The following is a 6348-nucleotide window of genomic DNA, read 5'->3' on the forward strand; positions in this document are numbered from 1 at the left end:
ATAATTGTTTGCATCCAACGTTCCAGTTCATCAATTGATTTCTTCAGAGCTCCTGAGCGTGGAGGAGGAAGAGTTGGATAGATTGGATATGTATGATCATCCTGAACAGGTGTTGGAGCTACTTCAGAAGAAGGACCCTCTCCAGCCCTATCGTCTTCAGGAACTGAGGGGATCGATTGGGGCATTTCGTCCTCTCCGTCAGTAGAACGCTCAACGAGCACAGACTTCATCGCATCCCCCATTAATTTGGCCCTCTTGGAATTCTTGGCCATGACAGGTATCCGCTTACGGATTCTCCTGTCATACTCACCTTGCTCAGCAGCAGAAAGAGCTTCCTTACCCGATCTTAAAGAACGAGGTGTAGGAACGGGCTCTTCTGCAGGAATCTCCTCAGTGGTCTTTTCTTCAGGAGAATCATCAATTGGCTTTCCCTCTTCAATTCCCGTAGGAACCTCTTCTTCAGAAGGTTCTACGGTGGACAAGTCTTTAGGAGCTTCAACGGCTCCGGTCGCTTCCTGTTCACAAGATAGGTATTCTTCCATCCCTGGTAGACGAGTACTCGCAGAACCGCTCCGTGAACGATACAATTCCCGAATCTCGTTTATACATGAAGTATAAACGTCATACTCCGGAATCTGAGAAGCTTCGGCAAACCACTGGCGGAAATCCATAACAGCAGAGCAGCCGGGTGATGAATGGGGTAAAGTGAATTGCGCATGGGTTCCCCCGGCAGAGAAAAAGTACCATGCGCGAGCTCCTTCGCATAAATTCCCAATCTGAGCTAACGCCGGGTTAGGATTGCCAACATAGAGTTGGTCATATCCAAACTGTCTCGCGAACCGAGAAGGCATGTAAGGCTCGATTACGCACTTCTCCCGTGAGCGATAGACCAGGTAGCCCAACCTGATCATAAGAAGCCAGCTGAAGGTACCCTCTTCCAAAGAAGACGAGCCTTCAAAAAGCAAATCCATGAAACGAGCATCCTTAACATCAGCCCCGTCAAAGTTAGGAGCACAGCAGAAAACCTGGTAATTATCCTCTCGGGATAGAAGCTGTCGAGCCCTGACTATATAAGAACTAGTCCACGTGGCCGACTCCAATCTTTGTACGAAGGGAGTATAAGCATCACCCCCTTCATGCACTCCCGTCATTAATGAAGGGCAATGCAACACGAACCAGGCCATTAAATATGTGTATGGCACTGGTACACGTGGTTGAGGAGCTTTTCCAGCTTTCTTCTTAGCTTTGGCTAAACAGCAGGAAACTTTCAGGTTTGAGATGCAGATGACCATGCAGAATATGAGAGAGATGCATGAGCAACAAATTCAGGCGCTGACGAACCAGCAAGGTGAACCAAGCCGCCGTAACCAGGTTGTTCAGGAAGAGGAGCACACGGATAGGGATGGAGCTCACAATGCCAATAACCCTCCCGTCAATGCAGGTGGTGGTAACGAGGATGCCAACGAGGATATAAGTGAAGACTTGAAGATCAAAGACCTCGAGAGCAAAATCAACACATTGATCTCCGCTCAAGAGGTGAAGAAGACGGGCATTCCTTGTCCATACCCAAGAGAGTGGGAATCGATCCCCTATCCGGCGAAGTTCAGTTTAATCAACTTCACGCCGTTCGATGGGAAGGGTTCCCCCACTCAGCATTTGATTTATTTCAAATCGCACCTGGGTATTATTTCCGGCAATGAGCCTCTGATGGTGCGGTCATTCGTCGGCACTCTTCGCGGAGCCGCCTTCGATTGGTATCGCCGCCTCAAGCCATGTAGCGTGAACAGCTGGGATGATATGGAGACCATGTTCCTCGCCAACTTCTTCGACGACGACACCGAGATATCTATCGGATCATTGCTCGATGAGAAGCAGAAGGACGGGGAGTTAGTCGACACCTTCATCAAAAGGTTCCGGAACAAGGCGATGAATTGCCGGGACCCGATCACAGAGGAATTCATCCTCCAAACTTGCCACAACAACCTTGCGTTGGACGTGTTGGAAGCAATGGGAACAGCACCGTCTGACACTTGGAAGGATCTGAAGGTGCGCGGTGAACAAGCCGAACGTTTCCTCCGAAGGAAGAAGGCCGAGAGGAACCAACCGACGGTTAATCCGCTGGACTCAAATTTCGCCTCTCGTGGTAAGGGCAAAACACCTGCAGCTACTGGTGGTGCTAATCAAGCGTCACAACAGCAATCCCGAAGGCAGCAAAAGACTTCGGGTCCGAGACTCCAAAGAGAGTATTCCTTCAAGGACGAAGACGTTCCAGCCATCTTCGAATCCCTCCTTGAAGGTAACAAGATCAAGCTACCACCTATCACAAATCAGGAGGAAGCTGACAACACTACGGACCCAAAGTACTGTGCATACCACAGGAGGGTCGTTCATCCCACCAAGGATTGCTTTGCTCTCAAGAATAGCATTCAGACCTTGGTTGAAGCCGGCGTCATAACGCTAAGGTAAGCCAATTGAGAACGGCAAAACTCCAAAGAGTATACGAGTATAAACTGTTTCTCAATCCTCCGACCGGTATAAGAGGTTAAACTACTCCCTGATACTCCAATAGGTATATGAGTCTAAACTGTTTCCCCACTTTTGACGGGAAGTTCCTGGAGAATATTAAGCTAATATTCTTAAGGATAACCCGGTTAGTTAACTGATAATAATGTCCGAACCAGTTCCGCAGAGGAAACTGGGGGTGGACGATTTATGTAACGGGAAGTTCCCAAAACCACAGCAATGTAATGAATAAGAACTCCCATTCTCACCATGTCTATGCACTCAACACTCTCTCTGTTAGAGTCTGGACGTAAAGTACCCACTTGGTCAAACCTTCTTACAGTTAGGACCACAGTCAAAATCCCCTCTCGATTCCCCCAATGAACGAGAGGTCCACAAATTGAGCGATCAAACCTTCCTACAGTTAGGATTGTCTCAAAACACCCACTTGGTCAAACCTTCTTACAGTTAGGACCACAGTCAAAATCCCCTCTCGATTCCCCCAATGAACGAGAGGTCCACAAATTGAGCGATCAAACCTTCCTACAGTTAGGATTGTCTCAAAACACCCACTTGGTCAAACCTTCTTACAGTTAGGACCACAGTCAAAATCCCCTCTCGATTCCCCCAATGAACGAGAGGTCCACAAATTGAGCGATCAAACCTTCCTACAGTTAGGATTGTCTCAAAACACCCACTTGGTCAAACCTTCTTACAGTTAGGACCACAGTCAAAATCCCCTCTCGATTCCCCCAATGAACGAGAGGTCCACAAATTGAGCGATCAAACCTTCCTACAGTTAGGATTGTCTCAAAACACCCACTTGGTCAAACCTTCTTACAGTTAGGACCACAGTCAAAATCCCCTCTCGATTCCCCCAATGAACGAGAGGTCCACAAATTGAGCGATCAAACCTTCCTACAGTTAGGATTGTCTCAAAACACCCACTTGGTCAAACCTTCTTACAGTTAGGACCACAGTCAAAATCCCCTCTCGATTCCCCCAATGAACGAGAGGTCCACAAATTGAGCGATCAAACCTTCCTACAGTTAGGATTGTCTCAAAACACCCACTTGGTCAAACCTTCTTACAGTTAGGACCACAGTCAAAATCCCCTCTCGATTCCCCCAATGAACGAGAGGTCCACAAATTGAGCGATCAAACCTTCCTACAGTTAGGATTGTCTCAAAACACCCACTTGGTCAAACCTTCTTACAGTTAGGACCACAGTCAAAATCCCCTCTCGATTCCCCCAATGAACGAGAGGTCCACAAATTGAGCGATCAAACCTTCCTACAGTTAGGATTGTCTCAAAACACCCACTTGGTCAAACCTTCTTACAGTTAGGACCACAGTCAAAATCCCCTCTCGATTCCCCCAATGAACGAGAGGTCCACAAATTGAGCGATCAAACCTTCCTACAGTTAGGATTGTCTCAAAACACCCACTTGGTCAAACCTTCTTACAGTTAGGACCACAGTCAAAATCCCCTCTCGATTCCCCCAATGAACGAGAGGTCCACAAATTGAGCGATCAAACCTTCCTACAGTTAGGATTGTCTCAAAACACCCACTTGGTCAAACCTTCTTACAGTTAGGACCACAGTCAAAATCCCCTCTCGATTCCCCCAATGAACGAGAGGTCCACAAATTGAGCGATCAAACCTTCCTACAGTTAGGATTGTCTCAAAACACCCACTTGGTCATGCGTCGCCGGGTAGTCTATTCCCGTAAGAAAGACGAAGTCTACGTATTCAATATCGTAGCACTAAAAGGGTTAACTCTTTTAGCTTAACGTCACATGCGGAACGGACTTGAACAATCCGCATGCTAGCCCGACTCAAACGGTAGTCGGTAAAGGCTCATCAAACCCGTTAATAGCTGAGGGTTTGCCAAAAATCCTATAAATACGAAAGTCACTGACGCATCAGCTCCATTAGTTGGTCTCGTGACTTGAGCATCCAACGACGTTCGAAACCCTAAGGTCAACGCCGGACAACGCGTAACCCTAGGTCAACGCCAGTCAACGCGTTGCAATCAAACAGTCAACGTACGACGTTCGAAACCCTAGGGTTAACGCCGGTCAACGCGTAACCCTAGGTCAACGCCTATCAATGCGTTGCAATGAAAGAATCAATACTCCGAAAAGTATACGAGTATAAACTGCTTCTTATACTCCGAAAAGTATACGAGTATAAACTGCTTCTTATCACTCCAATAAGGTATACGAGTATAAATTGTTCCCTAAATTTTGTTGAGAAGTTCCTGGAGAATGTTTTATAAATATTCTTAAGGATAACTCAACAACACAACGCCGGACAACGCGTTGCAGATAAAAACTCGACGCCAACAATCAATGGTCAGCTAGAGATTAGAAAGATTAGGAATCAACTCCAAGTTTAAAATTCCGACAACGGTCAGACAATAAATGCAGCACCGGAACTCTTACAGATATTCGACAAAGCACCGAATAACCTGGAAGATTGAAGGAATCAAGAACGGAGATCATTCCAAAGGTCCCGTTACACCGACTAAAGGTGGGGACGATCATATCCAAAGTATTCCAGACTCTTCTATAAAAGAACGAGACTGAAATACTTTGGAGGGGGTATCTGTAGGCATATAAAATTGCTTATAGGTCCCTTAGCTCAGCTCGGCACAAACCGACAAACCAACGAGGCAACGAGATTGACTAATCGCACGCAAGCAACGGAATACGTCCATTCGCGTGCGGGATCAAGCCAAGTGTTCGAAGAGTCAACGAGTCATCCAACCAAGGGCATACTCGGACGAATCACGATCGAATCAAGATCGGTTTCGGACTCGAACTCAGAAGTGGACTTACAGCCTAATCGGCATCCGGATTTACTGCCAAATCATGTCAACAAATCGAATCCGAACCTATCAACCGCAGTACTGGAAAACGGGCACAAAGAGGCAAAACGACAAACACCTAGGGGTCGGCTCACCGAGCCACCAAGGAGGCGGCCACCCTGTGCCCAAGGCACAGTGAGGGTAGCCTATAAATAGGCCACCCCCTTGTTCATTTGAGAGGTTGGATTTTGGAGGAGGCGAAGCCCTGTCGGATTGGAGACTCAGAACTTAACAAGATTCAAGCTTTGGGACTTAGAGGACTTGCACATCCAGATCTGGTGGTCGACGATCATCAACGCCAAATAAGGCAGGAGTTCGAGAGGACCGGATCTCAGATCTACGTTGCTACACTCCGGATCTAAGCTTGGTCTTAGATCCCGAGACTTGGACGATTGTTTCCTTGGTGAAACAATCCTCCCCGGCTATTATTTCCTTGGTGAAATAATACCTGTTGTACTGCGTAGATCCGACCGGATCTAGATCGCGCGGTGGTCCACGGCAAACAACCCCGGCGCAGGCAAAGAACCCACAAAGCGAGCGACCGCAAAACAGGAGCTCGCGATTCGTTCGACAAATAAGGAAACAAAGTTGTAATTTTCATTTCTTTTCAATTTGATTTTCGTTGTAACCGGATCTATAAAAGACCGGATCTTTGTAATCGATAGACTATTACAAGAGTGTACAATGGAATCATTAATGAAGAAAGCAACAATTTTTCCCACGAACAATGAGTTTCATTTTCATTCTCATTTATATTAGAGAATAAAATCATTTATTTGAGCTTTTCGATAAACACATTATAATACACAAAGACACTTAAGAGGAGTGATTGGGGAGAGACTGGGGTTAATTCCAAGAGGAGTGGCTTGTTTGTAAAAGCCTAGGGAGAGGTAGTAATTCCAAACATTTGAGGAAGATTACACGGGTAGGCCAACACTTAGAGGAGTGTCTTTTAGGATTGACAATGTGTGGA

Source organism: Asparagus officinalis, chromosome 1, assembly GCF_001876935.1.
Source record: "Asparagus officinalis chromosome 1, Aspof.V1, whole genome shotgun sequence".
NCBI classification, from domain to species: Eukaryota; Viridiplantae; Streptophyta; class Magnoliopsida; order Asparagales; family Asparagaceae; genus Asparagus; species Asparagus officinalis.